We start from the raw sequence: 10058 nt of genomic DNA, 5'->3' as shown, positions 1-10058 counted from the left end.
TTGCACATGATAAATATTTGATAAGTATGTAGATGAATAAACCAATAAACAAACACAGTCAAGAGCCACCATGTAGAATGAAAATGAGTCTTGCCTAGTGTCGGGCAGGCCCCTTTGTAGCCAAGAGTTTTCCTACTTTCAGGTTCTGATGTTTTCACATACAAGTGACACATAGCTTCTGTGGTTACAAGCAATTCACGACTCCATGTGCCAGAATTCATATAAATAAGCCCTGTGAAAACATCTTCTGAATGAAAAGGAAGTGAAGCAAAACTTTATCTACAATATGTGCTTTTGTGGAATCGAGGGGCCTTTTTAGAGGTCATTTTTGTGTTCTGATACATACGGCATGCCCAATTGCACTACAGTGACTTGAGCTCCACGTTGGGAAATTAGAAGTGTCTTCAGGAAATCCTTCAGTTCACACCAAACCCTGCCACACCTACTCTGCCACACCTACCCTGCCACTGCTGTGAAACACCTAACCTCTTACACACACAGGATTCTGATGGAATCTTAAAGACCTCCCCGATAAGAGAACCTATCACTTTTTTTAGTAATCTTTTCCAAAGTTTTATTTTCAAAGTGAAATTAAGAGATCATTAATTTAGTCCCAGGTATCAAGGCTTATAAGCATCATAATATGTTATCATCCTATTGAAAAGCTAAAAATAATTTCCTTAATATCTTCTTTCTAATCTGAGCCCAATCTAAAATTAATCATCTATAATTATCAAACCTAATTTAATTAAAACTAGCTGTTCACCATCTGGTCTTATTTGTATAAATTTAAGAATGTACCATTTCATAAGAAATTCCTCTATTTAACCAATTAAGCTAAGCATAATTATTATGTAATTAATCTCAGTTCAAATTACATTTCTTGTCACTTGACAGAAAAGTAATTTATGTGATAAAAAACAGTTGACCAAATAATTACTCAGTCAATTGGAGTCTTTTATCTCAATGCTTCACCATTTAAAAAAGTTATGTTGGAGGAAAACATATTTTTGATATAGGAGACTAGTTATTGTTAGTGCAAAATATAAGAGATAATATTTGAAGTGAATCATTGTGTTTTGGGGGGACTCAAGAACTTTATGTGATTAATTTAATAAGCAAGGGACTAAATTAATGTTGCAAATAGACTACAAATTGTAAAACTGAATGGTCTAAATAAAAGAAAAATTCACAAGGAAATAGAAACTAGATAAAAATGTATGTGCATTCCCAAGGGCAAGCTTCCTGCAGTATTTTCATTGCCAGATAGTTTCAGATGTCAGTTTTCTTCTTTCTGATTGATAAACCTGCTAATAGAAAGATGAATAATTACTGATTATGAAAATGATACCTTTGTTAATGAGGCTTATTTCTATGCATTCCCTTTCAAAGAATTCCAGAAAAATCAATGACATCATTCTAAAGCATCTGAATAATATATGTCCACCTAAATTCTTATCATTTAAGAGGTTGATCATTGAATGAGTGGGAATTTCTGAACAAAAAGCAGCATTTTGAAGATAAGGCTGTCTTGCTTTAGGTAGGAGCTAGAAAGAAAAACCAGAGAGTAAGGTAGGGAAAAAACGACACCAAGGATTTGTGTTCTGGGTGCAACCTTGCACTAGACAAGTAAAACCAAAAGAAGAGAAGTAAGAAATGGACTTGTGGTCTAAATATGCTTCAATATTTATTTTGTACTTATTCTAAGCTATAAACGTATATGTGTACTGAGCATTCAAAGCTGTCACGTTTTGATAGAAGAAGAAGTAATATAACAAGATGAGCTCTCTCGTGTGCACTCTCTCTTGGTTTCTCTCTATATATATTATAATATTTAATACTTATATTAAATATATATATAATATAAAATATATATTATAATATAATATATAATATTATATATAAATATATATAAGTATAAATATATAATATTTAATACTTATATTAAATATTATATATAGCCAACCTGATTAAGGACAAAAACAGGTGGTAATTTTTTTTAAATGTTAGAATTGGTTTTAAGTCACAAAATTATGAACTTCATGTTATATAATTCTATTATGTCAATGGTAAATTTGTTAAACTTGAGAATTGCACTATAGTTATGTAAAAGAATGTCTTACTCTTAGAAAATGCACATTTAAGGATCTAGGGGAAATGAGGCACAATTTTTAAAAAATCATTTTAAATATTAAAAAAATGCACAAACATGGTCAACATAGTATTAACTAGCCTGGGTGAAGGATACATTAGCATTCTTTGTACAATTCTAATAACTTTTCAGTTATCTGAAATTATTTCTGAATAAAATTTTCACAAATGAAGATTATAACCTTCAAGAGTTGTCTGCATCTAGCAACCTAACAATCCGTGATCAGTATCTTGGGCTAAATCATGTTAGATCTGTTGGATCTGTGCTTGGAACAGTTGTTCTCACTCCTCTCTCTATACAACCCCACAGCCAGCCCCACCCGGTAGAGTGCAGAGGGTTCCTTGATCTGACTGGTAAAACAGAATTCCAGCAAGGAAGGTGCAAGCTACGAGGAAATTTGATGCAAAGGACACAACAGCTGATGCCCTGTCTCTCGTGGGAGCAGAAAATGTTCAATTTTTTTTCTCTGAACATGCATCTCTGCAGTAAAACATAGACCCCCACTTTTCCGCAGGCTCCCGTGAAAACCAGATGGCACCTCTTGGATAGAATACTCATGACTACAAAGGTGGCATATGGGTCAGTGCCAAGATGATCACTTACACGGCATCTGCAGATGGTGGTCCACCACATCCTGAGGCAGGAATAATGAGAACAACATCCACTTCATCATCATCTGAATATCCAAACAAACACCAGGGGGAAGTTAATGAAAACAGCACAGGGGCATGTCCCAGGAGGGGAAGGGGGGTCGGCTATCTTACCTGAGATGAAATGAGAACTGCAGAAAAACCCTGAGTTTGGCTTTTAATTGAGAATCAAGGATGATGGAGTTTTAAAAAGGGTGTCGTAAGCTGTAAAGTACTATACAAAAAGAAGAATTTTTTTTTTTCTGTCCATGAAGCTAGATAATGAAAACAAATGTGTTTCTCAAACGTTGCAATAGTGGGTAGGATCTCTCTAAATTAATAATAAAAGGTTTTCATCAGGACAGATAGGATGGATTTAATGTACTTTTAGAAACTGAAATGACAGTTTCCATAATTTATACTAGCAATACAAAGAGTAAACAGAAAATGTTATTAAATTAAGCTTGATAATTATAGCTGATTATTTTTAGTTCTGAACTGCGATATGATAAACTAACTAGATGACTACTACGATCATAAAAGATGATGTAATCATACATTCTTCAACTTGCCTGAAATTACATACTCAATGCATGCTTGATTTCCAGTTCTACTTATTCATACCTTCTGATTATCAACAAGCAATTAACTTCAGCTGTGGAGAAAGAACAAAGGGATGATTGGAAGAATGGACGAATAGCAGAAAGGAGGAATGGCTAGATGAAGGGATGACGAGGGGGAGGATGGTGGATGCTCCACTGAGAGATGAGTGGTCAGTGGGTGAATGGATAGAAGAGTGGACAGATAAAAAAATGGAAAGAGGGAAAGAAGCTGAGTCTAACTAATATCAGCAGAATGAAAAACCTTTAGATTTTTAAGAAAGCATAGTCCTTTGATAGAACATCATTCTCAAGGAGGTGAGAACAACTATTCCAACCACAGACCCTAAAGATCTAACATGATTTAGCCCAAGATACTGATCATGGATTGTTTCTGTAATAATGAAGTTAGATAGTCAATTCATTCTAGGAAAATGACCATTGACTTAGCTGAGGTTCTGCTTTTATCTCAATATTTTAATTTCTGTGTTTCTTGATTTTCTTTTAATTTACCAAATAATGTGGCTGACATCCTTATGTACTGCCTTTGTTTTGTCAAAGTTCTACATCTGTATTATAATTTCTTTCTCTATTAAGATGGGTGTGGCAGTGCACACTTGTAATCCTAGCTACTTAGAAAGCTCAGACAGGAAAATCATAAGTTCAAGGACACCCTGGGCAGCTTAGTGAGACCCTGTCTCAAAATAAAAATTTAAAAGATCTGGGGATATAGCTTGCTGGTAGAATGTTCCTGGGTTCAATCCCTGGTACTTAAAAAAAAAAGTGTCTATCCACTTATTTATTTCCTATCTTTATTCAATAAATATTGAGTACTTTCTCTGTGCCACGTACTGTGCCAGACAGGAGAAATTACAGTAAGCATATAGAATCATTCCTTGCCCATAAAGAAACTGGAGCAGGCACTAATCAAGTAATCATATAAATAACTGTTTAGGGATAAACTAATAAATGTGATGATAAAGAGTCATGTTGGAATGCAATAAGATAATAGCATTCTGAGAAATCCAGTTGAGACAGTCAACTCAAAAATAATCAAATGTGTGTTTTTTAAGTGAGCTTGACTTTAGTGAGCTGATTTTACTCACCAGTTGAAGTGCTAATTTGTTTCTGTTTTCTTGGGTTTTATATATTACTATGATATCTTCCATGATTTCATGATATATCTTATTTATAATCATGAAGCTATCTCAAGTTTTTTATCTATGAAAAAAATACCTACAGTCACCTAGGTCAAGTTAATATTATGTTTTTCATAATGCCCTGGAAAGAAATATGGTCAAAATTTCTTTTAATGACTTTTCTTTTAATGACTAATCCTCCTTTTCCCCTTGACTACTGACTTTTCCCACCTCACCTTTGTAGAACCTCCTTTTTAAGGTACTTGCTGCACAAAAAGTCTAGTGAGAATTCTCTGCTCTTTCTGGGCTTTAGGAATTTTGCTAACTATTTTCCTCTTTTATTTGTATTGTTTTCAGTTCCTAGCTGTAGTTTACATTTGTTTCTATTAATTTTTTTTTCAGAGATTAATGTCTTTCCAATCTCAGCCTCTCTCCCACCAGCCTCTGCCCCGTAATGACATCCTATGTCAGGACTCAACGTATGGATTTCAATTTGTTTAAATCTTCCTTTTAATGGTGTGATGGAAAGAGCATAGGACTAAGAGTTGGGAGGCTTGGTTTAATTCAGTAGTAAATCTATTGGCAAATGTTTATTAGTCACTTACTGCTCCATAACTCATCTATCAGAATGTAGATAAGATCAATCCTTTCACAGAGCTATTGTGATAAATAAGTTAATTTATATTCTAATGCTATGAAAAGTAATATGCTAATTTAAAATATTTAAAATGTAATTATAAGCTCCTTGTATTACTTTCCACTACCTTTGCTCATTTTGATCAAAATGATTCAGCAGCCTTCAACAGAGTAGCACAGTGCCTACCAAGTCTTAGACATTTGGAAAATATTAACTTTCTCCTCCTTTCCTAATAAAAAGTTAAAGTGCCAGTTTAATGTAGAATAAACAATAAATAGAGTTGTTGGTTGTATTAATTCCCTTGTGACATCTTCTGGCTTAATTTTCTTCCTGCCTAGTAGGTGGATAAATAGTAGGTGGATAAATTTGGTAATAGCTAATAGGGGAGTAGCTAGCATATACACCACCTTAATGCAAGTATCAAAAACATCTCTTCCTTCCAACCCAGTCCTGCACTAGAGTGCTTGACTAGAATATTGTCACTAGCACCTAGGAGAGCCTCCTTTGATCAGTGCACAAACTGCCCATCACAGATGGCAGTGCTATAAAACGACTCTGGAACTTAGGAGATTGGAACGTCTCCAATTTAGCTATCACTACGATATCATCCAAGGCAAAAATATTGGCCCAGCTATTCCTAACCATATAGATTTTTCACAGACTCTTCCTTCTCAATCTGCCTGAAACCATGATATTCACATCAAACTTGGTTATCCCATCATGGATCTATATCTTTCAAGATATTTCTCTTTTCATTCTATACTATTGTAGCCATCAAAATAGTGCCTTATAATTGAGCCAGAATTAGCTGAGATTAACAAGTGTGCCTTTCATTTGATTTTTCTTCCAAACAACAAATATATTCTTTCTATTGCAATGACACAAGAATTTTCATAAATATTATATGGGAGCTTTTAACTTACAAACTTCTGACTGAAAATATTAACTCATATGTGTGCTTGATGTCTACTTGGGCAAGGAGTTTCCTACCCCTGAAGTTTCTCAAAGGGAGGCGATGTCCTAAGCCCTTTGAGTACTTCCTCTAGTCCCTTCCCCCACATGCTCTGGAGTTTCTTGCAGTAACAGCAAAGACATTCCCTAAATGGCTCTATCTCCTTATGGCAAATGAGAATCCCGAAGGGGCAGCAGGAGGAGGTGGGACTCCACCACAGGTTTACCCTCCCCAAGAATCTCTTTTCAAAGATTCATCACAACTCAAGCAGGAAGTGTGGTTATCCCTCAGTATATGCAGAGCACTGGGCCCAGGACATCCTTCCAGGACACCAAATTCCACAGAAACTCAAGTTCCTTATATAAAATGTTGTAGTATTTTACTTATAACCTACACACATCCTCCCATGTACTTTAAATCATCTCTAGATTACTTGTAACATCCCATGCAATATAAATGCTATGTAAATAGTTGTTACTTTGTATTGTGCAGGGAATGATGGCAAGGGGAAAAGTCTGCACATGTTCAGTACAGTTGTGAATTTTTCCCCTGCAGTTGAATCCACAGAGGCAGAACCCAAAGATACAGAGGGTTGATGGTATAGGTCCAATAGAGAGTAGTAGGAGCTCTTGGCACTGATGCATGCTGGGTGAAGGGCAGACAGGTATACAGCCTTTTCCAAGCAGCACTGGGGACGTTGTGCATCCGGAACACAGAGAGAACATGGCCACTACCTGAGTCTCTGTGATTCGTTCTTCCTAAGATCCAACGAGAAGCAGTGGAAGCACAAATAATATCTCAACCTCTGTAGAGAGACACTGTAGAGTGATTAGGGTCCCAGTTCAACGTGCCAAAGCCAGTTACCTTTGAATAGTCTGTACAGGCTGTGCCGGGAGCTTAACCACCACTGAAGGCATTATTACTATGGGAACACATGCTATGTATTTTTAAAACTCATTTAAAAAATGGTTATCAGAGCACAGTACATGTGTAAATCATAATTTACTTTTAATTCCCATTCTGGGTTGAATTAAGTAACCACTTGAATATGATTATGAAGTTTCTTGCTGTTCCTTACACTTTCATCTGTCAAACTTATTTTTAGATATAAATTTAACTAAAAATTCTATCTTTTGATCCTCAGCACCTTCTTTCTAAATCTTATTCTAAATATTATTAAAGATATAATTTAGGGCATTTGATCTATTGTGTGCTTTGACACCTGATTTTTTTTTTTCACAACTGTGAGAATGGGTGACTGTTGTTATTCCTATTTTGAAAGTGGGGAAACCGAGGTTCCACAGTTTGGCTTACTCACTGTAAGCAGTAACTGAATAGAACTGGATATCACCCTGGGCCTGGTGGCAGACCTCATGTAGGCTCTTTCCATAATATCTCACTGTATTGCACAGCCTTCTGATGGTGAGAGAGTGAGAGAAATCAAGTGGTGCTGTTTGACTAAAGGGAAGTCCTTAAACATTTTTTCCAACCAGAGAACTGTTAGCAGGTTGCTTCATTAGCTAGCTGGAAACCTGCCCCTTTCCTCACATTCAGCATTGGCTCACTCTTATGCCACATCCTTCCCTTAACAGTCAGCAGCTTGCCTTTGATGCACAGCCTGGGCCTCTTCTGAGAGCAGAAGTATATTTTTAAAAATGAACTATTCAAAACAACATTTAAACCAATAACTTAGGGTTTAAAACAGAGTCTTAAAGCTCCTGACTTTCGTTTGAGCAATAGCCACATCCTTCTCTGGTTACCAAGTGGCAAAGAAAACAGAAACATTTGCCTCCAGCAAATGTACTCTGTGATCACCCACAGACATGGAACCCAGTATGAAGATCAATTGAAACGAGACAGACCAGCATAGATGGATTGGTAGGAACAGTCTTCTTAGCAGGTTTAGTATTCATCCTGAACCTGGTGTGTATTTTCTTAAAAAGCAATCGTGCTCTAAGCATGTTCAAAAAAAGAGAATATGTAAGTATTTGTAATAGCTTATCCTTGTATTTAACAGATGTTGCCATCAATAAGCTCCTCTTTTTAAACAACATTTATTTTTCTACAAATAAAATCCTATTCCTCAGTCTTCCTATCTCAGAGAATAGCAGATTAAAAATTTGAAATCCTTCTTTAAAAAATATTTGAAGTTTTTATATCCTCTCATCTCCATTGACCATTTTTCTAGTATACAGCAGACACTCAACAAAAAGTTATTGATTGAATGAATGTTGTTGTTACTTATTAATTTGGTATTTATTCATATCATGAGATCCATTTATTCTGTGGGAAATACTGGAGGTAGAGAGAACAATAAAAAAAAAAACTATTGTCACAGTAGGCTTAACAGAGTGTTGACAGTGACAGTCAATGAGTGAGAGAGATTGCAAAGGCAGAATTGACTTGATAACTGAATGTAGGGAGCAAAAAGGAGGGAGAAATCCAAGATCACCAATCATTTTGAGTCTGGGTGATAATGGTAAGGAAGACAGTGTGATCCTGACAGAAGGATTAGGGAACATAATACAAGAAATGGGCTTGCCATGGGGAGATAATTATTTTTCAAATCCCTTAAGCTTGAAGTACCTGTAGGACATTCAGGTGAAACAATCTAGCAGCACATGAAAGAATACAACCTGGAAGTCAGAGTAAGGTGGTGATCTGGGCCTGGCTTCACTGAGGTCTCTGAAATCCTGATAGTGAACAAGATGGCCACGCTGAGAATGGGGAGAGAAGAGGTGGCGACACTGAGGCTGGAGGGGCAGCAGGAGGAGGGAGTCGAGAAGGAGCAATTAACAGGTGGGAGGAGAAGTGGCAGAGCCCAGAGGAGACCACCATGCCCAGGAGCTGCTGTGGTCAACAGGGATGTGAGAAGGTGCAGCTGGAAAGAGACCCTGGGAGGCTTCTGCAGAGGGGTCAGAAGGCAAAGCAGAGGAAGAGAATAAAACATGGGGAGGTGAAAGGAGAAGGAGCAGGCCCTGCTCTCAGATCATTCAGAGGATCTGAGAAGGAAGTGGAGGCTGGCTCACGCTACCTCAGAATCCTCAGTCACATCCGTTGTTTTAAAATTTTGTTGCTTCCTCCTCCTTTTGAAACTTTCTTCTTAAAGTTTCCTCTTCTAACCCCTTTCAATTTCCCTCTTCTCCACTGTTTCCAGGCAGTTCCCCTGTTAGTCATTTCTTTCCTATAGTATTCCACATTGCCTTCTTCCTCGTCAGACTCAGCTGTTCTCTTCCTCTCTTGAACCCTGCAGCCTCCTGTATATGACTTTCTCCTGCTCTGGATCATGACCTACGACATCTGTCCACCTCTGTGGGGTAGATTGGATGGATTCCACTTACAACTACATCCCTAATTGGGTGTTGGCTTGGTTTCAATATTCAGTCTTGTTCTTGACTCTTCATAGTTTAACCTGAAAACTCCAGAAAGTGAAGTAGGAACATTAATTACTAACCTTTCTAAATAGTGCATTCATGTTCTAGACTTTGCAGAACCAGGGTAATAAATATTGACTAGTAATGAAGCTTAGGCAAGCACACATCAACTGTAAGCTTTGTGATAGTCCACATTTTCTGAATCATCTGGCTTTAATTTTAAAATTATTGGTTGACAAATAATGCTACAAGGTAGTGTGATCTACTTTTAATATAATTTTATCCATTTTTCAATAAAAGAATAAACCAGGGGTATACTATTTGAGCAAATAGAAACAAATCGATCTATCGGTATTGAACTTTATAGCATATAGTTTTCCTTCTTTAAAAAATCCATGGAGGAACTTCAGATTACATAGAGGGAAATGGGGGGGGGGAGTATGAAAAATGGTGGACTGAGACAGACATCATTACCCTGTGTATATGTATGATTACATGAATGGTATGAATCTACATCGTGCACAACCATAGAAACAAAAAGATGTACCCCATTTGTGTACAATGAATCAAAATGCA

At 36.6% G+C, this 10058-nt stretch overlaps 1 long non-coding RNA gene across 1 annotated transcript; it reads right to left on the bottom strand.

The window, feature by feature from the left end:
* Positions 1-1003: 1003 nt before the first annotated feature.
* On the bottom strand, positions 1004-7545 carry LOC306665455. The gene is made up of 3 exons (XR_013765028.1): positions 7427-7545; positions 2756-2828; positions 1004-1307 (listed from the first exon to the last, which is right to left on the bottom strand). It is a non-coding gene; the product is annotated as an uncharacterized lncRNA (long non-coding RNA).
* Between the last annotated feature and the right edge of the window lie 2513 nt (positions 7546-10058).

Source organism: Sciurus vulgaris (genome assembly GCF_902686455.1).
Source record: "Sciurus vulgaris genome assembly, chromosome: 7".
NCBI lineage: Eukaryota > Metazoa > Chordata > Mammalia > Rodentia > Sciuridae > Sciurus > Sciurus vulgaris.
The sequence above is the reverse complement of the archived record's forward strand: the minus strand, read 5'-3'. Positions and strand labels throughout refer to the sequence as shown.